This window comes from Oryctolagus cuniculus, chromosome 15, assembly GCF_051225735.1.
Source record: "Oryctolagus cuniculus isolate XC-2025 breed Fujian yellow rabbit chromosome 15, ASM5122573v1, whole genome shotgun sequence".
Classification (NCBI taxonomy): Eukaryota; Metazoa; Chordata; class Mammalia; order Lagomorpha; family Leporidae; genus Oryctolagus; species Oryctolagus cuniculus.
This window is the reverse complement of record NC_142881.1, coordinates 60204315-60230690: the sequence shown is the minus strand read 5'-3', so window position 1 is coordinate 60230690 and position 26376 is coordinate 60204315. Positions and strand designations below refer to the sequence as shown.

Here is a 26376-nt window from a genome sequence, read left to right as displayed (position 1 = left end):
CTCTCACTGTCCACTCTGCCTGTCAAAAATAAAATAAAAAAAGTTAAAAAAAATATATATATATTTAAAATGCTATCATTTTTTGAACAGAAGAATAAGAACTCAGATTTATTATTCATTCATTCATTTGAAAGGCAGAGTGGAACAATAGGAGAGAAAAGAGATCTTTCATTTGCTGCTTCATTCCCCAAATGGTCACAATGGCTAGAGTTTGGCCAGGCCAAAATCAGGAGCCCAGAACTCCATCCTGGTCTCTAACATGGATGGCAAAGGCCAAAGCATTTGGGCCATTTTTGTTGCCTTCCCAGGCACATTAGCAGGAAGCTGGATTGGAAGCAGCAGCAAGAACTTGAACCAGTGCCCTGATATGGGATACCCATATTACAGCAAGCAGTGACCAGACTCATACTACACCACAACACCAGTCCCTCAATATCACATTAAAAGTGCTTTTAAAAACAAAAACAAAACATGCTGGGGTCAGCATGTGGAGCAGCAGGCCAAGCTGCCTGCATCCCATATCAGAGTGCCAATTTGAATTCCCATCCAGCTTCCTGCTAATGCTCCTGGGAAGGTGGCAACCAGGGTGGAGTTCCAGGCTCCTAGCTTCAACCTAGCCCAGCGCAGGCTGTTGTGGACATTAGGAGAGTGAAGCAGCAAATGGAAGATCTCTGTATCTGCCTCTCAAAGTGAAAATGAATTAATTAAAAAAAAAAAAAGATTTTAATGGAGAATGTCATTATAAAAAATGAATTAGTACATTTTAAAGAAAACATTTTAAAAAATTTGAGAGGCACTGAGTGGGCGGCAGGGAGAGAAGGAGAAAAACAGAAACAGAGTTCCGACTTGCTGGTTTCACTCCTCAAGTGCCTGGGACATCCTGCACAGGGCCAGGTGGAAGCTGGAACCATTGCTGCTGCCTCCCAAGGTCTGCATTAGCAGGAAGCTGGAACCAGGGAGCACAGCCAGGACTTGAACTGACCATTCATATGTGGGATCGTTGTCATGCAGGTGTCCCAAGTAGGTGACAAGGGCCCAGGTACTTGAGCCATCACCATCTGCTGCCTCCAAGAATGGGTATTAGCCAAAAGCTGGATCAGAAGCAGAGTAGCTGGAACTGGAATGAGGCACTTCAATATGGAATGAAGGTGCCCCAAATTTTGATTTAGCCACTGTGCCAGAGGGCCACATAGACAGCTGCCAGTTAATGATCAAAGTCTCTCAAAAAACAAACAAAAAACCCACCTCCTGTACTTTGGCCCCCTCCGTTGCACAGGCACGGTGCTGGACATACAAGGGTCAGTGAGGAGACCACTCTTGCCACCCCACCATCTCATGAGAGAGTAAGTACGTCAATCATCATTTACTGATGCAAAGTGGAGATGAGCCCAGGAAGCTTTGGAGGACACGCAGGCAGCTTTCCAGAGGAAGTGACATTTCCACTAAATACTGGTAGGTAATGCATGGTGATACCAAGGAAGGAAGAAATATGTGTGCCCAAGGAAGAGGGCCCAACATGGGCAAGGACACGGTGAGCACTATGATCGCTGAAAGTTACACTCCATTGGGGCTGGCACTGTGGCGTGGCAGGTGGGACCATCTGTGACAGCAGCATCCCATATGAGTGCCAGTTCAAGTCCCGGTTACCCCAACTCTAATCCAGCTCCCTGCTAATGGCCTGGGAAAGGCAGCATAAGATAGCCCAAATACTTGGGCCCCTGCCACCCATATGTAAGACCTGGAAGAAGCTCCTGGCTCCAGCTGCTGTTCCAGTCCTGGTTGTTTCAGCCGTCTGGGCAGTGAACCAGAGAATGGAAGATATATCGATCTGTGTGTGTATGTCTGTATCTCTCTCCTCCCCCTCCCTCTCTGTAACTCTCACAAATAATTTTTTTTTTTTACTTTATATTTTTTTCTCATGAAGAGGTGAAAGATGGAGGGGGAGAAAGAACTGGAAGGAGGGGGAGAGGGAGAGAGACCATAAATCTTTTTTAAAAATGAAAGATCCACTCCACTATGATGAAGGGATGTTGGGAGATAATCATATAAACAGATAAACTACCAGGAGTCATTGTGCATGCATAAAGAAATGTCACCAGCTTTTAGACCTCTGTCATTCTCATTTGAATGCTATTATTTTGTTTGTTTGTTTGTTTTTAACATTTATTTACTTGAAAGTCAGAATTACATAGAGAGAGAGAGAGAGAGAAAATCTTCCATTCAATAGTTCACTCTCCAGTTGGCCACAAGGACTTGGGCCATCTTCTACTGCCTTCCCAGGCCATAGCAGAGAGCTCAATAGGAAGTGAGCCAGCACTGCAGGTGGGGTTTTGCTGGTGGTTGTTTGTGGGGAGCAACTCGGACTAGACTGAGTTACTGGAATTAAGACTTATTCTATGCATCTGCTCTCCCACAATATGGCGCTGGGAGAGGAGAAAACAGCTTCTACGCAGCTGCCTCCAGTTCAACCAATAAACTGTAGGACCTACTCCTGATTGGAGGAGAGCAGCGTACTCGGCGTGTGGGCAGCCGAGTTAGGATTGGCGGAGGAGGACTATAAAGGAGGAGAGAGACGGCATGCACCAGGAACATCTGAGGGGAACATCTATCTGAAGGAACACCTGTGCAGCCCCCGAGAAAGCCGGCCGGCGGTGTGCCGCTCCCCTGCGGAAGTGGGGAATGTGGCCAGGGGGAACTGCCCTTCCACGGAGGTGGAAGGGATAGTAGCCAACCCGGGAAGAACCAGCAGCAAACCCGGGGAGGGCCGAGCAGACGAAAGAACAGCGCAGGGTCCTGTGTCGTTCCTCCACGAAGAGGGGGAGCGACATAATGGTGCCGTGACTCGGATAGGAAGCCTAGGCAGGACTTAGTGTCGTTCCTCCATGAAGAGGGGGAGCGACATAATGGTGCCGTGACTCGGATATGAAGCCTAGGCAGGGTTTAGTGTTGCTCCTCCACGAAGAGGGGGAGCGACAGTTGTTAATCCATCTTTCAATTTTCCATAATTGTCCCTTTGAAAAGCTAACAATGGCCCTCCTCTTATAGACTGACCAATACAACTAACTTTTCAACTAACTTTTCAAGAGAGAACAGGTGATCACTTTGTTGTAAAATGGAAATCATTGTTTTTAAGCTAGGAAATACCCTGGTACAATTAATGAGAGAGTGGGTATATGCAAGACAGTCTTGTTCAGATAAGATCAGTTATTCACAAAAGGTTAAGCTTAGCTTTTGAATTCATTTACTAGAATCTCACAACATCTACAGAGAAGCAAGGTTTGTTAGCCTAAAAGGGGGTGAGTCCCTCAGTTGGAAAACCCCAAACTCTGCGGATGCTTCTGCCACTGAAGGGCTAGAGACTGGCCCCTCGCTCGTTCCAGAAATAGAACATAGGGTGTCAACTATGATTGAGAAATGGTTTAATGCCTGTGAGATCTACTTAATAACTCTTCCATGAAGCTTAACTCAGAGAATTACACCCCCCCGCCCCGGAGGGAACCACAAAACAAGGCATCCATTGAACGCAAACTATTTATAATAGAATCCCTAGAATTGAAGTTTTTTCAAAAGTCTATTGCATTTTGCTGATATTCAAACACTTAAACAGCACATCACATCTTGTTATTTAAATTAAAATGAAAATAATAAAATAAAAATACAATCCCCTCCAAAATCAGCAGGGATAGAGCTTAAGCTTCTAATCATGGTACTCTTCAGATTTACATCATTAACAATTTTATCTTTATTTATTTTCACTTGAAAGCTGAGAGAGAGAGTGAGCAAGCATGAGAAACAAACACCGAAGGACCTTCCAATTGCTGTTCCAGTGCCTCAAGCATCCAGGGCTGGGCCAAGCTAAAGCCAGGAGCTGGGAACTCAATTTGGGTCTCCCAGATGGGGAACCAGGGTCCCAAGCACTTGAGCCAGCAGCGCCCGCTGGCTCCCAGAGTGCCCATTATCAGGAAGCTGGAATCAGAAGCAGAGCCAAGACTTAGGCACTCCAATAAGGGAGGCAGGTGTCCCACAGCATTTTAACCGCTGTACCAGATAGATGCCTGTCCCACTCTACAGAGTTAAATGGAAAAAAAAAAAAAAAAAAAAAACATGGCCTATCCTTATCTGGAACAGCACAGACAATTACGCTGATGTTTCCATAGATACTCAGTCTTAATGACAATGAAGAAAATGTGATCATTTCCCCAAAAATGTTTGATTTTTAGCTGACTTTCAAATGCTTATTCAATGAGCCTACTAATTCTGTTTTTAAAATATTGTACATTTATATGGAATATGGAGACAGAGAGAGCTCGCATCTACCAGTTCATGCCCCAAATGCTCACAATAGCCAGGGCTCGGCTGAAGCCAGAGCAGGGAGTCAGGAACTCAATGCCAGTCTCTCACAAGGGTGGAAGGAATCCAATTATTTGAGCCATCACCCTTGCCTTCAGGGTCTGCCCTGGTAGTCATAGTCAGGAAGCGGAGCCAGGGCTTGAAATCAAACTGAGGTACTCTGACATGGCACAAGGGTGTCTTAACCACGAGGCTCTGTGCCAACTCCAGAGTGTTAATTATTGATGTTTAAAATAAAAATCAATAGGCCCAGCATTGTGGCATGGCAAGTAAAGCAGCTGTCTACAGTACTGGCATTCCATTTGGGTGCTGGTTCAAGTCCTGGCTGCTCCATTTCCAACTCAGCTCTCTGTTATAGCCTAGGAAAGCAGTAGAAGATGGTCCAAGTGCTTGGGCCCCTGCCCGGCATGGGGGACCAGGAAGAAGCTCCTGGATTCAAGCTTTGGATTAGCCCGGCTCTGGCTTTTGCAGCCATCTGGGGAGTGAACCAGTGGATAGAAGATCTCTCTCTCTCTCTCTCTCTCTCTCTCTCTCTGCCTCTCTGTAATCTGCCTGTAAAATAAACCAGTAAAATAAATAAATAGTTATCACTATGTCTAAACCATGAACTGTTTTTTGTTTATCCAGAACATCAATTCTTTCAAGCATGTCATTGAAAAAGAAGTGCAATGGAATTCACTGATTTCATGTCTGATTTAAAATACATACCCATACTTTTTTTAATTAAAGAATAATTTATTTTATTGGAAAGTCAGTTACATAGAGAGAAAAGGAGAGGCATAGAGCGAGGTCTTCCATCCGCTGGTTGACTCCCCAGATGGCCACAATGGCAGGAGCTGCGCCAATCTGAAGCCAGGAGCTGGGAGCTTCTTCTGGGTCTCCCACAAGGTTGCAGGGTCCCAAGGACTTGGGCCATCCTCCACTGCCTTCCCAGGCCGTAGCAGAGAGCTGGATAGAAGGGAAGCAGTCAGGACTCGAACCTGTGCCCATATAGGATGCTGGCACCGCAGGCAGCAGCCCTACCCGCTATGTCACAGCCCTGGCCCCTATACCCATAATTTTTATAGGATTAGGCTGCATATTAGAGTATGAATTAATGTTTTTGGTGTGGGATGAAGGGTGACTATACCTGACAATTCTCTTGATTGCTCACCAAAAGAAAATGGCTTGAAATGTTTTGAAAATTTATATTTCCTCCTGGCCTGTCTAACTTAAAATGTTATACAAGATCAGCATTTCCTTGTTGGGCTCCAAATCCCAATGATGCTATTAACATGACTGGGCCGGTCTTCTAGTCAGGTCAATTGCAGCCACAGAGAACCAGGGCTGTCACTAACAAAGGAAACGATGTGCAAGTGAACATGGAATGAGCAATGAAAACTCATGTATCATCGATACCGGACATTATTTCAGGATACCATAGCTCTCCTTGATAAATCTAACATTAAAAAGAGTCCTAGGGCTGGCGCCATGGCTCAATAGGCTAATCCTCTGCCTAGCGGCGCCGGCACACCGGGTTCTAGTCCCAGTCAGGGCACCAGATTCTGTCCCAGTTGCCCCTCTTCCAGGCCAGCTCTCTGCTGTGGCCCGGGAGTGCAGTGGAGCATGGCCCAAGTGCTTGGGCCCTGCACCTGCATGGGAGACCAGGAGAAGCACCTGGCTCCTGCCTTTGGATCAGCGCGGTGCGCCGGCTGCAGCAGCCATTGGGGGGCTGAACCAACGGCAAAGGAAGACCTATCTCTCTGTCTCTCTCTCTCTCTCACTATCCACTCTGCCTGTCAAAAAAAAAATTTTTTTTCCAAAAAAAAAAAAAAAAGGGTCCTGACAGAATTGCGACATGCTAAATCCATGTTTATTCTACCATGGTGGCATCATCTCACATTTATGAATTTAAAAAGAATATCGAATTTTCACTTCTAGTAATGATGAAATTGATCATCTGGAATGACCCTCCCGCTGATGACAATTAGAGAAGCTGGACAAAATGGACAGTCACCTGCTTGAAGGCACAGGAGAGTGGAAAAATTCCCAGGACAGTGAAGAATTGCCAGACCACGATTCAAGGGTGAAGCAGGTCCAGGGAGGGTAAATATATTTTAAGTCAAAAGAGAAGAAGGACAGGTGCTAATGTTGTGGAGTAGTGGGTTAACCTGCTGCCCATGACACGGATATCCCATATGAGCACTGGTTCGAGTCCTGGCAGCTCCACTTCCATTCCAGCTCTCTGCTAAAGCATCTGGGAAACCAGCAGAATATGGCCCAAGTATCTGGGCTCCTGCACCCATGTGGGGAACCCGGATGGAGTTCCTGGCTCCTAGCTTCAGCCTGGCCCAGTCCCAACCATTGCAGTCTTTAGGCAAGTAAACCAGCAGATGGGAGATCTCTCTTCCTAGATGTGTATCCTACCCTCTCTTTCTGCAACTCTGCCTTTCAAATACATAATTTTTTTTTTTTTTGACAGAGTGGACAGTGAGAGAGAGAGACAGACCTTACCTACAAAGTTGTGAGATGAATTTCTGTTCATTCAGTTTTTTTTCTTTTTTTTTTTTTTGGACAGGCAGAGTGGACAGTGAGAGAGACAGAGAGAAAGGTCTTCCTTTGCTGTTGGTTCACCCTCCAATGGCTGCTGCGGCCAGCGCACTGCGGCCAGCGCACTGTGCTGATCCGATGGCAGGAGCCAGGTGCTTCTCCTGGTCTCCCATGGGGTGCAGGGCCCAAGCACTTGGGCCATCCTCCACTGCACTCCCTGGCCATAGCAGAGAGCTGGACTGGAAGAGGGGCAACTGGGACAGAATCTGGCGCCCCGACCGGGAACAGAACCCGGTGTGCCAGTGCCGCAAGGCGGAGGATACATAAATCTTTAAAAACAGAAAAAAGACTGATAAACTGTGCTTGTACTATCACCTGGTTCCTCCCAGGGTGCACACTAGCAACAAGGTAGAAATGAAATGGAGCCAGGACTCAATCCCAGGCTCCAATATGGGATGCAGGCATCTCAGGCAGGATCATGGCCAGTGCACCAAATTCCCACCTAAATAGTACATTTAAAAATTAATATGTGAATTACATACCATAAAAAAGATTTAATATTTAGTTCTTTATTCTAATAGAATGGTGATAGTCATGGACAATTACACAGATTTTTCAAAATGTGTTTTTCTATTTCATAGCATATAAATTGGGAATCCAGGGGCTGACATTGTGACGCAGTTGGTTAAGCCGTCATTTGCAATATCCACATCCCATATCAGAGTGCTAGTTCAAGTCAGATCCAGCTCCATGCTAAGGCGTCTGGGAAAGCAGCAAAAGATGGTTCAAGTAATTGGGCCCCTGCAGCCACATGGGAGACCCAGACAACTTGAGCCCCAGGCTAGAGGCCTGGCCTGGCCAGGCCCAGTCCCAGCTGTTATGTCCATTCGGGGAGTAAATCAGCAGATGGAAAATCTTCTCTGTGTTACTCTTTCAAATAAATAAAAATAAATCTTAAATAAATAAAAAAAAAAAAAGACATGGGGCTGGCGCTGTGGCACAGTGGATTAAGCTGCCACTTGCAGCACCAGCATCCCTTGTGGGCACCAGAGTCCTGGCTGCTCTGCCGCCACTCCAGCTGAGGATGGCCCACCTTCTTGGGCCCCTGAACCCATATGGGAAACCATGATGAAGCTCCTGGCTCCTGGCTTTGGCCTGGCCCAGCCCTGATCTGTGCAGCCATTTGGGGCATGAACCATAAGATGGAAGATTCTCTGTCTCTCCTCTTTCTAACTCTGCCTTTCAAATAAATATTTTTTTAAAAAATGATGAGGCCAGCGCTGTGGCATATGGGTAAAGCTGCCACCTACATGGACGGTATCCCATGTGGTCACCGGTTTGAGTCCCAGCTGCTTCCCTTCAATCCAGCTCTCTGCAATGGCCTGGGAAAGCAATAAAAGATGGCCCAAGTCCTTGGCTCTCGCACCTATGTGGGAGACCTGGAAGAAGCTCCTGGCTCCTGGCTTCAGATCAGCACAGCTCCGGCCATTGTGGCCAATTAGGGAGTGAACCATCTGATGGAAGACCTCTCTCTCTCTGCCTCTCCTCTGACTTTCAAATAAATAAATAAATTTTTCTTTTTTAAAAAAATGACATGTAAATATGGGAATCCAAATCTAAATATCATCTCATGAGTAACTGTCAAGATTCAATACCATAGTCTTCTTTTTAAAAATTTTTATTGAGTAATTTTCATTTTCTTTTAAGAGCAAAGAAGCAGAGAGACAGTCATCTTCCATGGACTGGTTCATTCCCTAAATGGTCACAATGGGTGGGCTGGGGCAGGCAAAAGCAGCTAGCAGCCTGGAGCTCCATCTGTATCTGTCAGAGAGGTGGTAGGGACCCAAGAATTAAGGGATCACCTGCGACCTCCCAGAATGAGCATTGGCCGCAAGCTGGATCAGAAGCTGAGGAGCCAGGATTAGAAGCAGGCACCCTGGGCTGGGATGCAGGCGTGCCAGGTGGGGCCAATGCCCACTCCGGCCATGTCGTCTTTATCACCATCTCTCACCCACACTGGCCCCTCAGCAAGTGCTAGCTTCCTTCCTCTCTCCTTCCTTTACTACCTTCCTGTATTTTGAGAAGTTTAAATTTTATTAAAATGTTCATGAGCCTAATTAGTAATGAAAGACACAGTCCCCTGGTTGTTGATGCCTAGAAAAAGTTGAATGCTGTTTGTTCTAAAATCTCACCATGCACAGGGTCAGTAGAAAATGGAGATAGGTGAATCAAGAAAGCAACCTTATTTCTCTGTTGCCAGCAGACATCTCTCCCAGTAATTCTGTAGTAACTCATAAAGAATTCACTGACTCCTGCAAATGTAGGAGAAATTCTCTCTCACACACGTTTTTCTAAATCTATCCTCTGTCGGCTCCATCCAGAATTCCACGGCTTGGATGAGCCATGGCCTTCACCATCTTGTTCACCCACTTCCTCCTGCCTTGATCCTACTTTTGGTCTTTAACAGAAAACTCACCACAAATTGGTGTTGCGTATGAAATACGATATGAAAATAAGCTGTAGAGTGTAAATGTCTAGAACCCAGCAGACACACCAAAACCCTCTCATTATACAAGGACAAGAAAATAACTGTGGCATGGTTGTCTCACTGGAAACCACAACTATAATTGTGTATCACATGGGAACAGTGAGGCCAATTCATTCATAGTGTATCTTAATCCCCCAGCAGGAAAAACGCTTTTGCAGATACTGAGAAAGGGTGTGTACCAGCTACTTCTGAGGCCTTTCAGTTACTTTCCTGTAAATAGCGTGAACCAAGTGGCAAAAGAGCCGGCAGGTGAGAGTAATGAAATGAATGAGCAAATCTCTCCCAGGATGCACAGTCTATATAGCAGGCACAGTGCCAGTGCCGGAGCCATTGCATCCTCGTCTCTGCTCTGCTGACATTCCTGCTTCACAGGCAACACTCTCTCATAGCTAAAGTAGCTCCATTCGCACCCTGATGAGCGCATGGAGAGAATCTAAATCCTTAGTGCAAGTCATAAATTCCATTTGTTCAAAGCCTTAAAAAAAATGACATCTTCTCCCTGACCCTGCATGATTCTCTTACTTGTTTTTATTTTTGAGCAGTGGGACACATAACTTACATTTCTCAAAATCTAATAAAAGCTACGGATCATCTCAAATGTATATAAGAACAGTATGCTGTATGTAACTGTGAGTGGGTGGGATCTCACACCACGGAAGCCCAACCAGGTGAAAAACCTCAGATGGGCTGGGTGTTCGGCCCAGCAGTTACAGTACCACTATGGGGGCTGGCATTGTGGCAAAGTGGGTAAAGCCACCACCAACGATGCCAATATTCCATATCGGCATACTCATGTCCTGTATGCTCCACTTCCAATCCAGCTCCTTGCCAATGGCCAGGGAAAAGCTGCAGAAGATGGCCCCAAGTGTTTGGGCCCCTGCCACCCACATGGGAGACCCAAAAAAAGCTCCTGGCTCAAGCCTGGCGCAGAGCTGGCCTTTGTAGGCATTTGGGGAGATACCATCGGGAATGCTGGGGTCACATAGCACAGTGCCTGAGTTTGAACTTGAGCTCTGCTGCAGCTTCAGATTGCAGCTTTCTGCTAATGCACACCCTGGTAGTCAGCAGTGATTACTTGGGAACTTGGGGCCCTGCCACCTATGTAGGAGACCCAGATTGAGCTCCTGGCTCCTAGCTTTGGCCTGTCCCATCCTGGCTGTTGCAGGCATTTGGGGAGTGAACCAGTGAATGGAGGGAGGGCCTCTAATTCTATTTCCCCTTGCTGCCTTTCCAATAAAGAAATTAAATAATCAAGTCAAATTTTTTTTAAAAGCTCTGATGTGGAAGTTGTACTTTTATGATTTCCAAACATAATATGCATGACCAGTGTTGGGATCATTTACACTAGGATCTAGTTGGCCTTAGAAATTCTTGTACAGCAAGAAAGTTTAGCAGTAATAAAGCGCTAATATAATAATAGTAATTTTAAAATTCTGATTTTCCATGGTATCTAAAAATACACCAAATTCCTAATCTGATCTGGCTGGTATCCAGTCATTAATTAGATTTCTCTGAAAAACTGGCTCAATCACCATCTTTGAGAGGACTTTCAGATGTATTTACTGAAAGGAATATAACAAAAACTACAGTGTCTCATTTGGAGAGAAATGGATCTCATTTTCAAAAAAATATTGTGCCCAAACTTCAAGTTTCCAAAAGTGGTAAAGATTTAGAAATCCTTAGGAATTAACTCATCAGCAAAATATCAAGGTTTTAAAACTTTTAGCTTGAAACACAAAATAAATAGTTCCAGTGCAAGAAAATAATCTTAAAAGCAAAACAAAATTTATGCAGAAAAAATTCACTATCATATGGGAAACCAGATTATATCGGGGCCAGTGTTGCGGCAGAGGCTTAACCTGCGGTGACAGCATCCCTTATGGAGGCTGGTGTGAGTCCCCGCCCCACACTTCCCATCTAGCTTCCTGCTAGTAGTGTGCTTGGGAAAGCAGCAGAAGATGGCCCAAGAACTTGGGCCTCTGCACCCATGTGGGAGATCTGGGAGAAGCTCCTGGCTCCTGGCTTTGGCCTGGCCCAGCTCCAGCCTTTACAGGTATTTGGAGAATGAACAAGCAGATGTCTCTCTCCCTCTCTCTCTCTCTCTCTTTCTGCTTTTCAAATAACAAATACATCTTTAAAAAAAGAAAGAAAATAAACTGAAGCAACAGAAAACAATTCACCTAAAGGAATATTATACAGTCATTTTAAAAAAAATCATGGGGGCAAGTGCTGGGCATTGTGGTAGAATAAATTAAGCTACGGCTTGCTTGCAACACCCACATCCCATCAGAGTGCCTCCCTCTGACCCTCTCTCTGTCACTGCCTTTCAAATAAATAAATAAATCTTAAAAACAAAAATATATTGGGGCAGGCATTTTGCACAGTGGTTAGGACAGCACTTTGGGACCTTTGTATCCCATGGATGAATCCCTGAGTGTAAGTCACGGCTTTGCTCCTGGGGTCAGCTTCCTACTAACATGCGCCCTGAGAGGCAGCAGGTGATGGCTCAAGTAGGTGTGTCCCTGGCAGCCTTGTGGGAGACCCAGTCTGAGTTCTGGGCTTCTTCTTTCAGCCTGGCCCACTCCTGGCTGTTGCTGGTATACAGAGAGTAAACCAGCAGATAGAAGATCTCTAACTTTTAAAATTAAAAAAAAAAAAATTTATTTTACAAACTTCTAATCTCCAGAGAAAAGCCTGATGATATACTGAGTGAAAAAGACTCTCATTTGACTTCAACTATGTTGTTTTTTAAACTCAGAAAAAATACTGGAAGCAAATATGCCAATATACCCACGGTGGTTGCCTCTAAATGGTAAAATTATGGTTTATATTTTCCTACTTCTAAGTTTTCTACAACACAAATCACAATATTTTGGTTTAGCATGTTTTATTATTTTTTACAGTAACACAGGCTCATTATGTAAAAATCCAAACTACACAGAAAAATTTCAGCAAAACATATTTAATATACTTAATATACTTAAAACATATTTAAAACATATTTAATATATACCTCAAAAAATCCAATTCTCAGATGTAAACAGGTCCCACAGTTTGGTGAGGTAGGTTTTGTTTTAGAATTCTTCTTTAAAATACCACTTGCAGTTAGGAAAATACGTGATTTTGAGTTTTTGTGTCCCTTTTCCCTCTTATGAAAACTTTCAGTTTCCCAAACCTACCATCTTAATATAACTCACAAAAGCCTAGGGCAGCAATTTCAAACAAGCAGACAGCTTTTAACACATATTTCTAAATCCTCCGCACCTTCCTGAAAACCTTTTCCTTAAGCCTTCTACTTGAATGCCTATTATAGATACCCCATGATCCTAGTATCTTTGTACTTTAAAATGAAAAGTGGGGCCTGCACTGTGGCTTTGTAGGCTAAGCTTCCACCTGTGGTGCTGGCATCCCATATGGGCACCTTTGTGTCCTGGCTGCTCACCCTCTTATCCAGTTCTCTGCTATGGTCTGGGAAAGAAGAAGATGGCCCAAGTCCTTGAGCCCCTGCACTTGTGTGGGAGACCTGGAAGAAGCTCCTGGCTCCTGGCTTCAGATCATCCTAGCTCCAGCTGTTGTGGCCATTTGGGGAGTAAACCAGCAGATCTCTCTCTCTCTCTTTTTCTCTCTCTCTGTAACTGTGCATTTCAAATAACTAAACAAATCTTAAAAACAAACAAACAAAAAAAGGATAGTCTCAAGCTCCTGGCTCCTGGTTTCAAGCCAGCACATCACATGGCTGTTGAGGGCATTTGGGGAGTGAACCAGAAAGCTGCCCTTCCAGGCTTTCTGTTAAAGACAGTGAAGTGGTACTAATAGGCCATAATTAAATCAGAGAAAGCAAAATTTCTCTTTTGTTGCAATCACAGCAGACATGAGAGCTGATGATAATTAGCCAACACCTTCTAGATGCTCAAGAATTTAGCAGAGTCTCATTAGCAATGTAATTCCTTAATTGCTTAGATTAGTTTGATCCATTTGCTAGTTGTATATTACTTTAGTATGATAATAGCAGAGAATGCAGCAGCTTAGTTAAGCCACAGCCTGAAGCGCCAGCATCCCATGAGCACCAGGTTGAAGTCCCTGCTACTCCACTTCAGATCCAGCTCCCTGCTAATGCGCCTGGAAAAGCAGCAGAAGATGGCCTATGTTCCTGGGCCCCTGCACCCATGAGAGATCCAGAAGCTCCTGGCTTTGGCCTGGACCAGCCCTGGTTATTGTGGCCATGGGGGGAGTGAACCAGCAGATAGAAGATCTCTCTCTCTCTCTGTCTTCTCTCTGTAACTCTGCCTTTCAAATAAATAAATAAGTCTTCAAAGCAAAACAACAACAAAAGGATTCTTTCATTTTTCCTTGTGACACACTGATCATTGTTCCTCAATGGCTGGCAACATGAAAAGGAGAATAATTTTTTTTCAAGATTTATTTTATTTATTCAAAAGGCAGAGTGACAGAAAGAGAAACCTTGCATATGCTGGTTCACTCCCCAGAGGCCACAACAGCTGGGGCTGGGCTAGGTTGAAGCCAGGAGCCAGGCTTGGGTCTCCCAAGTGAGTACAGAGGTCCAAGCACTCGGGCCATCTTCCACTACTATCGCAGACACATTTGCAGGAAGCTGGATTCTTAGTGAGCAGCTAGGTCTTGAACCTGTGCCCACATGGGATGCTGGCACTGCAGACTGGCCTGGGAGAATAACTTTTGTAACTCTGATACTTTAAAAGATTTTTTTCTTTTTTTTTTCCTGTTAACTTGAGAGGGAGGGAGAGTGAGCAATATCTCTCATTCACTGGTTCACTCCAAACAGGCCTGCAATATCAGAGACTGGGCCAGGCTGAGGACAGGAAACTAACTCAATAAAGGTCTCCTTGTGGGTGGCTATCATCTGCTACCTCCTAGGGTCCCTGAGAATTAGCAGGACACTGGAATAGGGAACAGAGAGAGCAGGGACTCAAACCCAGACACACGCACATGGGATGCATGTGCCCCAAGAAGCCTCTTAACCACTAGGCCAAACATCCACTCCTATCAACTTTTGAAACCCTAATTTGGAATAAAATACAAAGAGGTTAACTGACAAAAGCTATCTGAGCATAGGCACCCTATCTGAGCATAGGGTGCACCCAACGTGCACCCTACTCTGGTGCTCACCATCATACAGCAGTATAACTTCATCTGGGCCAACTCCGGATGAAGATGCTGGCCAGGTCCACACACCTTTCCTCCCAGATAGGACATACACAACATGGCAAGGTAAGGTCTGAACCTCAGTGACAAGACTCCAGAAATTAGCACCCACAGGTCACAATCAACCAAGATCCACATAGTTCTGCTGACACAGTTGGAGTTTACAGATGCGTGTACGATAGACACTAAAGGTTTGTATTCTTGTGTCCAGTTCTGTGGTGCGGTATGCTACTACTGAAGTCTCAGCCACAATACAAAGAGATTCCTCAAAGGCTCATATAACATCTGCCCTCAATTGAAGGAGTTGGTAGCAAAAATGTATTCCATATGTCCTGAGCAACACATGCCAAAATGAGAACCCGCTGTATGAATACACTAAGAAAAGCAGGGGCTAAGTGAGGCAAGATTCTCCCCCACCCCCACCAAGAGTGAAAATGAGAGTGTGTCAACCAATCCTGGAAGGGCAAATGTGGAAATAGACTGTTATCACACGGAAGGACTCACCCTAAGACAGCTCTGTTTGAATCACATGGCACAACTGCACAGTATTGCAAACACAACCTAGAAAGGTAGTACTATTTTTCCAGGTATACTCTACATTAGTTAAAATGACAGTATGATAATAAACATAGCTCACTTTATGGTGTTAGCTATTATGGTGCGCTAATCAAACTAAACCAAACGCTTTAATATTTGGGGGAAAATTAATACTACCCAGAAGAAATGCAAGATAGGTTATTCCACTTTGGCTATACCAACTCATAAACTGCTTGTCTAGTCTTTCAATTACTTTTAATTAATTGCAGAATGCTAGACCAAAATCATCTGGCTTAGAGACATAGATTTCCAGATCCTACCCTCAGAAGCATGGTAGAGAGTAACACATATGTCTCAAAATACCAAATTATTATACACATGAGAAACAGTCTGGCTGAAAGCAAATTCTTAGATGATTATTTGCATGGTAAAGTTCGTGGTGTTAATTGTATTTTTTTTTTCTTTTGAAAGCTAGAAAGACACACAGAACTCTCCCATCTGCTGGGTCACTCCCCTCTGCCTTTAAGATCCAGGGCTGGTCTACTAAGAAGCTGGGAGCAAGGAACTCCAGCCAGGTCTCCCATGTGGGTGGCAGGGAACCAGCAACTTGAGCCATCACCTCCTGAGCTCCAAGGTGCACATTAGCAAGAAGTTGGAACTGGGAGTGAGGATTCAAAACCAGGCACTCCCATATAGCGGATATAGCAGCCCAACCCAAGGGTTTACTCATTAAGTCAAACGCCAGCCCCTATCTGTATTTGTGAATGTTTAGAACAGTAAGTTAAACTAAACTTAGCAGAAGACAATTGCACTTGAAGAATAATTTTAAAATAATTTTTAGAAGAAAACAAAAGAACATCTTCATCACTTTAGAACTGGTACAAATCTACAACATTTTCTTAAACAAAACACAAAAATGTGCCATAAAGCAGAGTACTTGTGAACCATACTACACCTGGGAAAACAGTGGAGGATGGCCCAAATGCCTGGGCCCCTGGCACCCATGTGGGAGACCTGGAAGAAGCATCTGGCTCCTGGCTTCAGTCTGTCTGAGTCCTAGCTGTTGTGGCATTTTGGAGAGTGAACCAGTGGATGGAAGATATCTGTCTCTCTCTCTCTCTCTCTCTCTCTCTGTATGTCTCTCCCTCTTTCTCCATAACTCTTCCATTCAAATAAATAAATAAATATTTTTAAAAATAAAAAATATATATGTTAAGGGTTAGCAGCAAGGACATGAAGTAAGTAGAACTCTCATACACTCCCGAAGGAAGTCTTAATTAGAACAACCAGGGTTGCTTGGAAATGTTTATAAAAGCAGGACATACGTAGCCGGCGCCGCGGCTCACTAGGCTAATCCTCTGCCTTGCGGCGCCGGCACACCGGGTTCTAGTCCCGGTCGGGGCGCCGGATTCTGTCCCGGTTGCCCCTCTTCCAGGCCAGCCCTCTGCTGTGGCCAGGGAGTGCAGTGGAGGATGGCCCAGGTGCTTGGGCCCTGCACCCCATGGGAGACCAGGAAAAGCACCTAGCTCCTGGCTCCTGCCATCGGATCAGCGCAGTGCGCCGGCCGCGGCGGCCATTGGAGGGTGAACCAACGGCAAAGGAAGACCTTTCTCTCTGTCTCTCTCTCTCACTGTCCACTCTGACTGTCAAAAAAAAAAAAAAAAAAAAAGCAGGACATACGTATTATTTCATGACCCAACAATTCTACTCCTAGAATACACCCAGTAGAATGCATGCATATGTTCACCAACACAAGCATGATAATCTTCATAATCGTGTGGCTGCTCAACAGTAGTAAAATGGATAAATACATTGTGATTTTATACAGAGAGAGAGAGAGAAAGGAATACTATACTGCAATGACAATGAATAATTAAAAAGATAAGCAAAAGAAACAAGACACAAGAGAAATGTTGGGGCCAGTGATGCAACACAGCTGTTTAAGCTGCAGCTTGCCATGCCGGTATTCCATGTCAGAGTAACAGTTTGGGCCCCAGACGCTCTGCCACTGATCTAGCTCCCTGCTAATGTACCTAGAATGGCAAAGGATGATGGCCAAAGTACTTGGGCCTGGCTCCTGGTTTCAGGCTGGTTTAGCCTTGGCCATTGTAGCCATCTGGAGAGGCATCTAGCATATATAAGATCTCCGTCTTTTCTTCTCCCACGCTACCTCTGAAATAAAAAATCTTTTTATGTCTTTAACTGCTGCACCACAGCACCAGCTCCCAACATTATTTCTTAGATAAGCTTTTCTTTTTATTTTCCCATGAGTTTTCAAATTTTTATTTTCATTTTATTTGAATGTGAAGAGATGTTCCATTGGTTGATTCACATTCCAAATGCCTACAACAGCCAGGGTTGTGCCAACTTGAATCCAGGAGCCCATCAGGCAGAGATTTAAACTCCAAAGTTCTAAGTCAACGGTACCTGCAGTACAAACTGAATTATGGTGTTTAGGAGGGAAGCCTGATGAGAGGTTCTTCAGTCTCTGGGGGTTTGCCCTTGGAAGGTGATTCTTGGGAAAAGGTTGATTATAAAAAGCCTGAGCTGGGCCAGCGCCGCGGCTCACTAGGCTTATCCTCCGCCTTGCGGCGCCAGTACACCGGGTTCTAGTCCTGGTCGGGGCGCCGGATTCTGTCCTGGTTGCCCCTCTTCCAGGCCAGCTCTCTGCTGTGGCCCAGGAGTGCAGTGGAGGATGGCCCAAGTACTTGGACCCTGCACCCCATGGGAGACCAGGATAAGTACCTGGCTCCTGCCTTCGGATCAGCGTGGTGCGCCGGCCATTGGAGGGTGAACCAACGGAAAAGGAAGACCTTTCTCTCTGTCTCTCTCTCTCACTGTCCACTCTGCCTGTCCAAAAAAAAAAAAAAAAAGCCTGAGCTGGGCACAGTGATCTCTCTGCTTCCTGGCTCCTATGTGGTCCTCCCTCTGCAGGGCTACCCAACATGCTTACAGAGGGCAAACCAACAGTTGCATTCAACTTTGGACTTGAACCTCCAAAACTTTTTTAGAAAAGCTAAGTAAATTTTTGACTCTTTACAATGTTAATTACTTCAGGGATTTCCTATAGTAATAAGAAGCTGATTAACACAACTATTCCTTGCTTTTCCAAAATAAACTTCCCACAGAGAGCCTGTGCTCTCTGCTTTCTCTCTACGCACCGTGGCATAGGTTGGTCTATGTAGCTCCAGAGTTTAGTACAAGAACTTCAGACATTCTTCAGAATCACCTTTGTCAGTAATAAAAGTAACCTCTTTAGGGGAAAAGGGAGAAAAGGGAAGGAGAAAGTAGAAGAGAAAAAGAACTAATTCAAATAACACAACACTAACATGCCAGTAACAAGAATCACACCTATCACCAAGACTGTGGTTTCCCAAGCACAATTCTCCACTAAAAGGAACCAACTGTCCTTGGATAAACAGCTGACTTTAAGTACAATGCAGGACAGAAAGTATATAAGCCTAGAAAACTTGTGCCAGAAAATAAAGGTTTCCTCAAAGAATGGCTGCTGGCCTTTTCTGGAACAATGTGAGCATCAAATTAAATCAGACAATAAATTATCATAATCTGTTGAATATAAGAAAATCAAAGTTAATACTAAAACAAACAAATATACAAAATAAGACAAAGGAGTTTAATACTAATACATTTTGGAGAAATGATGGGGATGGGTGTTTTAAGATACCCATGTCCTATATTGCAGAATCTGGCTCCAGCCTTTTTTTTTTTTTTTTTTTTTTATTGACAGGCAGAGTGGACAGTGAGAGAGAGAGACAGAGAGAAAGGTCTTCCTTTGCCATTGGTTCACCCTCCAATGGCCGCCACGGCTGGTGCACCGCGCTGATCCGAAGGCAGGAGCCAGGTGCTTCTCTTGGTCTCCCATAGGGTGCAGGGCCCAAGCACTTGGGCCATGCTCCACTGCACTCCCGGGCTACAGCAGAGAGCTGGCCTGGAAGAGGGGCAACCGGGACGGAATCCGGCGCCCCGACCGGGACTAGAACCCGGGGTGCCAGCACTGCAGGCGAAGGATTAGCCTAGTGAGCTGCGGCGCGGGTCCTGGCTCCAGCTTCTAACTCCAGCCTGCTAATACAGATCTAGGAGGCTGTAGTGACGGCCCAGGTAGCGGAGTCACTGCTACCCATGAGACCTAGATTGAGTAAAAAGCTCCCAGTTCCACGCTCCTTGGCTTCATCTCATTGCAGCTTCCCCAAGTCCCAGTTGCAGCCATTGTGGCTGTTTCTCTCTAACTCTGCTTTTCAAATATGTAAGTAAAGCTTTTTAAAAAAATTAAGAAAGAATGGACTGGTGCTGTGGCGAAGAGGGTTGTGTACCGGCTACACCACTTCTGATCCGGATCCCTTATAATGTGCCTGAGAAATCAAGAAGAGGGCCCAAGTCCTGGCTCCTGGCTTCAGATAGGCTCAGCTCCAGTCCTGTAACCCAGCAGATCAAAGATCTCTCTCTCCCTCTTCTCGGCGCATCTTGCTGATCCGAAGCCGGGAGCCAGGTGCTTCTCCTGGTCTCCCATGCGGGTGCAGGGCCCAAGGACTTGGGCCATGCTCCAATGAACTCCTGGGCCATAGCAGAGAGCTGGACTGGAAGAGGAGCAACCGGGACAGAATCCGGCACCCCAACCGAGACTAGAACCCAGGGTGCCAGCGCCGCAAGGCGGAGGATTAGCCTATTGAGCCGCGACGCCAGTCTCTCTATAACTCTTTCAAATAAATAAAATAAACATTTAAAAAAAAAAAAAGAAGTGTTAGAACAAATGGTGGAGACATAGAATTGCCACTTGGCAATCAGGTAAAAAATCTACCCTGCAAGGTACTTACTAAGAACAAAAGGAAAAATGCTGACATTACAATGGAGAAAGCTGGAAGACACTACCTTAACCAAGTGGTCAAAATGATAAAACCGGCATCCGCTGTCTCCTGATATGATGGCATTCCTACACAGAAATTACTTCCCAAACCTATTCTTATCCAAGGAAATAAATTCAAGTTTAGAGACAAAATAAACAACTGACCTGCACTTTTCAAAAATAGCAATGACATAAAAATCAAAAATTGAAGGACTCTTTCAGGAAAAAGTACCTATTACAGGATTCTATTTATTTAAACTATGGGAAATGCCAACTAAGCTGACGTGATACAAAAGAGTGCTTGCCTAGGGTGGAAGCACATGTTGGGGGTGGAGGGAACTAGAAGCAGCAAAAAGAAACTTTTGCAAGGCATGGACTCTCAGGGTTATTGATATCTTTTGTTGTACACAAGCAATAACGTCTGGGGCCGGCGCTGTAGCAGAGCGGGTTAAAGCCCTGGCCTGAAGCGCTGGCATCCCATATGGGCGCTGGTTCTAGTCCTGGCTGCTCCTCTTCCGATTCAGCTCTCTGCTATGGCCTGGGAAAGCAGTAGAAGATGGCCCAAATCTTTGGGCTCCTGCACCCATGTGGGAGACCCAGTAGAAGCTTCTGGCTCCTGGCTTCAGATCGGCGCAGTTCCGGCCATTGCAGTCAACTGGGGAGTGAACCATCGGATGGAAGACTTCTCTCTGCCTCTCCTCTCTCTGTATAACTCTGACTCTCAAGTAAAAAATAAATAAATCCTAAAAAAAAAAAAAAAAAAAAAAAAAAAGGAAAAAAAAAAAAGAAAGCAATAAGGTCAAGACAAGCCAGGGATTGGGATTTGCTCATGGTGACAGATCCCTCTCACCTGCAGCCAAGCTGCTTTTTTTTTTTTTTTTTTTTTAAAGATTTTTATTTATTTGAGAGTAGAGTTACAGGCAGAGGGGAGGTCTTCCATCCACTGGTTCATTCTCTGAACAGCCATAATGGCTGGAGCTGGCCCAGTCTGAAACTAGGAGCCAGGAGCTTCTTCCTGGTCTTCCTCACGGGTGCAGGGGCCCAAGCACTTGGGCCATCTTCCACTGCTTTCTAGGCCACAGCAGAGAGCTGGTTTGGAAAAGAAGCAACGGGGACTTGAACTGGCCCCCATAGGGTATGCCAGTGTCTCAAGCAGAGACTTAACCTACTAAGCCAAAGCATAGGACACTCTATTAAAAAAATTATTTATTCACTTGAAAGGCAGAATTCCAGAGAGAGAGAGAGATTTTCAATCTGCTGGTTCCATTCCCAGATGGTCTTTTTTTTTTTTTTTTGACAGGCAGAGTGGACAGGGAGAGAGAGAGAGACAGAGAGAAAGGTCTTCCTTTTGCCGTTGGTTCACCCTCCAATGGCCGCCGCGGCCGGCGTGCTGTGGCCAGCGCGCTGCGCTGATCTGATGGCAGGAGCCAGGTGCTTCTCCTGGTCTCCCATGCAGGTGCAGGGCCCAAGGACTTGGGCCATCCTCCACTGCACTCGCTGGCCACAGCAGAGAGCTGGCCTGGAAGAGGGGCAACCGGGACAGAATCTGGTGCCCTGACTGGGACTAGAACCCAGTGTGCCGGTGCCACGAGGCGGAGGATTAGCCTATTGAGCCGCAGCGCCGGCCTCCCAGATGGTCTTAATAGCCAGTTGTGGGCCAAGTGAAACCAGGAGCCAGGAGCTTTATCTCAGTCTCCCATGTGCGTGTTGGGGGTCTAAACAACCTGAGCCATCTTCTGCTGCTTTTCCTAGGCCATTAACAGATTAGAAGTGGAGCAGCAGAGACTCAAACCAGTGTCCACATGGGATGCCGGAGTCACCGGACTTTGATTTTGGAAACGGATACATGATGTATACTTCCGTCATGGTCACCAAATCGTGTGGTTCATTCTATATTAATTATATTGCTCCTTTACTCTCTGTTGCTCTGCCTTTCAAATAAATAAAAATTATTTTGAAGAACTGTTCCAGATTAAAGGAGACCAAGAAGATACTTTCTTACAGAACAAGTGCAAAATATGAAAAAATTTCTATGGATTAGGTAATAATGTTAATTTTCTAATTTTGATAATATTAATAACTAACATTCATGTTTTTAGGAAATACACTGTCTGATATTTAGGGGTAATGGAGTAGCATGTCTGTAAAATTACTTGCAATTTATTTATTTATTTGAAAGGCAGAATTACACAGAAAGTAAAAGGCAGAGAGGAAGATCTTCCATCTGCTGTTTTACTCTCCAAATGGCCTCAACTGCTGGGGCTGGACCAGGCCAAAGCAAGGAAGCTGGAACTCCATCTGGGTCTCCCACATGGGTGGGAAGGACCCAAGCACCCGGGGCCATCGTCCTCTGTTTTCCCAGTGTATTAGCAAGGAGTGATCAAAAATGGAGCAGCCAGGACTTGAACTGGTGCCCATTTGGGAGGCTGGTGTTTCAGGCAGTAGCCCAATCCCTGTGACACAACACTGGCCCTCCTTTCAATTAATTTAGAAAGGAAGGAGTGGGCTTTTGGCATAGCAGTTAAGACCCAGCTGGGGGGCCACTGCTGTGGGGAAGGAAGTTAAGCCTCTACCTACAGTACCAGCTGCTCTATTTCTGACCCAGCTCCCTGCTAATGCACCTGGTAAAACAGCAGAGGAGGCCCGAGAACTTGGGCTCCTGCAACCATGTGGGAGACATGGAAGAAGCTTCCAGATCCTGGCTTAGGCCTAGCCCAGTCCTGGCTATTGTGGCCATTTGGGGAGTGAACCAATGGATAAAAGAACTCTTTTCCTTTCTTTCTTTCTCTCTCTCTCTCTCTCTCTTTTCTCCCCCTCTCCCTTCCTCTCTTCCCCTCTCCCCCCTCCTCTATATTTCTGCCTTTCAAATAAATAAATAAATCTTAAAAAAAAAAAAAAAAGACCCTGCTTAGGACACCCACATCCCATACTGGAGAGCCTGACTTAAGTTCCAGTTCTGTTTCCAATTCCAACTTTCAGCTAACACATACCCAAGGAAGCAGCAGATGATGGCTCAAATGGTTGGGTTCCTGCCACTCACATGGGAGACCAGATTGAGATCCCAGCTCCTGTCTTAGGCCTGGCCCAGCCCTGGCTGTTGTGGGCATTTATGGAGTAGAGTGGAAGATATATCCCCCTCTATCTCTCTATTCCTATTTTTCTTCCTTTTTTTTTTTTTTTTTTAAGATTTATTTTGTTCATTTGAAATGCAGAAAGGTCTTCTATCTGCTGGCCCACTCCCACAATGGCAGGGGCTGAGCCAAGTATGGGCTAAGCTGAAGCCAGGAGCCAGGACCTTCTTCCTGGTCTCCCATGTAGGTGTAGGGGCCATGCTCTGCTGCTTTCCCAGGCATATTAGCAGAGAGCTGGGACAGAAGTGGAGCAGTGGGGGCTTGAACCTGCACCTATATGGGATGACTGTGCCACAGGCAGTGGCTTAACTTGCCAAGCCATGGCATCAGCCCTTCTTTCTTCCTTTCAAACAAATTGAAAATGAATAAATTAAAAAAAAAAAAAGGAAAAATGTGATAAAGTAATGAAGCAATACAACAAAATGTCATCACTGGGGCAATCTGGATGAAAAATAATTCTTAGTACTACTCCTGCAGTTTTTTATAAATCTGAAATTAAGCCAAAATGAGAGATGTTTCTAAAATAAAGAATGTGATGGTTAGGTTATTAGGACCAACATCCATCAACAAATATTGGTTTTTCCTACACTGATGGGACTTGACAACAGTGACCACACTTGTTTGTCAGAGTTACAGATGTAAACCACACGCCAACATCTATTGAAATTTATGAACCTCATTATTTGGGGCCTGGTGGCACAGTGGATTAAACAGCTCCTTGTGACATTGGCATCCTGAATTGGAGTGCTGGCTGGAGTCCCAGCTCCTCTGCTTCTGATTTTGCTTTCTGCTAAGGTGCCTGGGAAAACAGAAGTTGGCCACTGCCACTAATGCAGCAGACCAGGATGGAGTCCCTGGCTCCTCGCTTTGGCCCAGCTCAGACCTGGCTGTTGTGCACAGTTTTGGGGAACAATCCAGCAAATGGAATATTTCTGTTTCTCTCATCTCTCCCTCTCTCTATTACTCTTTCAAATTAATAAACATTTTTAAAAAACTTGACTGGGTTGGGGCTGGTGTTGTGGTGTAGTGGGTTAAGGGGCCACCTGCATTGCTGGCATCCCATATGGGTGCCAATTTGAGTCCTGGCTGCTCCATTTCCGATCCAGGTCTCTGCTATGGCCTGGGAAAGAGGTGGAAGACGGCCCAAATCCTTGGGCCCCTGTACCCACATGGGAGACCCAGAAGCTCCTGGCTCCTGGCTTCAGATTGACACAGCTCCAGCCGTTGCAGCCAACTGGGGAGTGAACCAGCAGGTAGAAGACCTCTCTCTCTCTCTCTCTCTCTGCCTCTCCTTCTCTCTTGGTGTAACTCTGACTATCAAGTAAATAAACAAATCTTAAAAAAACAAAAAACCAAAAAAAACAAAACAAAAAAACAACACCTTGACTTCTCTTTTCATTTAATGAACAAGCATTTATGAAGCACTTGTAATTATGTCAATCCAACCAAGCACTTAGAGAAACAAAGTCACTTGCTACGGTATCTGGGGAATACACACGCATACACAGTAAGGGGTGAGTGAATGAGTGGCATTTTGTCAAACAGGGTCAAATGCACCAAAGGCATGGAGACTGAGGCAAGAACATGGGCTGTGAGCTGGGAAAATGTAACTAGCTGGACACTGCTACAACCACAACTGTAAGAGACATGTAGGCACAAGACAGGCCAAGTGTGCTTTCCACGCTAATGAATCAAAGCTTCATCTATCTATAACTGGAAGGCACTGCAAGCTTTGATCTATTTTCATCTGTTTTATTTTGAGTGAAAACTATCACATTTATAAAGGTATTTAGGTAGGAGAATCAAAACAAGAACTGCACCAATTTCTCAACTTACAACTTTCCTGGTAATTGTTATGCCCAAGACTATATCCCACTGCATAACCTAAGTAGTGCAGTGAATATTTGTTGAGGCTGGCATATTGGTGCAGCAGATTAAACTACCACCTGCAACATTGGCATCCCATATGGGCCCCTGTTCGAGTCCCAGCTGCTCTACTTCTGAGCCAGCTCCCTGCTAATGAGCCTGGGAAAGCAGCAGAACATGATCCAAGTGCCTGTGTTCCTGCACCCACACGTAGACCTGGTTGGAGTTTCAGGCTTTCAGGTTTTGGCCTAGCCCAGCCCTGGCCAATGTGACCATTGGAGAGTAAATCAGCAGATAGAAATTTGGAGAGTAAACCAGCAGATAGAAGATCTCTCTTTGTCTCTCATTCTTCCTCTGTAACTCTACTTTTCAAATAAATAAAATAAAAATATTTTTAAAAAATAGAATACAGAAAATGTCCGAGTAAGAAATAACAGCCGAGATAGCATGACCAATAAAATGGAAAGAAGTACTCAGATATTGTAGAACATGAGAAGCTAGAGGGGTGACACAGGGAGGTATCAAAGAGGACGGAATTTTCTATCTGTTGTGACCACGTAGGTGGTGAGCACTGAATCAAATATGCAATATGAAAGGGAGAAACATAACACATGTGTTTATACCTACTGGAGATAGTGTTTAAGGCAAGTAGTCAGTTAGCAAAGATACAGCCAGTAGCTTAGAGTGATGGTCTCTCTGTTAGATCTGTTAGAGACGGGGCTACTGTTTTAGGTGTTGCTAAACCATTCTGTAACTGGCTGTGTTGAATCTACTCCCACCTATGTGAAATGACTCGAGTAAAGGAAGACTATCCACTGCAGTAATAACATATTTTAGAAACATCTCCAATGTCCATCAATACATGATTGGTTAACTGCCTGGTATCTGGTTTGCAGTGGCTCAAATAGGAAATCAAGCATTTTGAGACCCATAATTAAGCCAAGAACAAAATTGGAAAGGTTGAATTAATAAAAGATTACAGGGGCCGGCACTGTGGTATAATAGGTTAAACGTCCAGCTGCATCACCAGCATGCCACATGGGCACCAGTTTGTGTCCTGGCTGTTCCTCGTTCAATCCAGGTCTCTGCTATGGCCTGGGAACGCAGTAGAGGATGGCCCACCTGCTTTTATGTACTTTTAAGTCAATGGGTTCCACTCTATATTCACAGTAGATGCAAAAATCTTGACTTCACATGAGTAATCTCAAATCATACTCCAGGTAAGAAGAGTTTCAAAAGTTTGAAAAGGAACAGTTGGAGTTGTGATCAAGCTGTATGAAATCTTTAAAATAACATTTTACTATCCACAGTTCACGAACGGAAAGAACAACTAATGTTTGCATATGACTTTGGAGTTGACAACCATTTTCACT

At 44.9% G+C, this 26376-nt stretch overlaps 1 protein-coding gene across 8 annotated transcripts in view; it reads right to left on the bottom strand.

The window, feature by feature from the left end:
* The window catches only part of TET1 (tet methylcytosine dioxygenase 1), a 118495-nt gene that overhangs the window by 75416 nt on the left and 16703 nt on the right, over positions 1 to 26376 (bottom strand). The window lies entirely within an intron of this gene.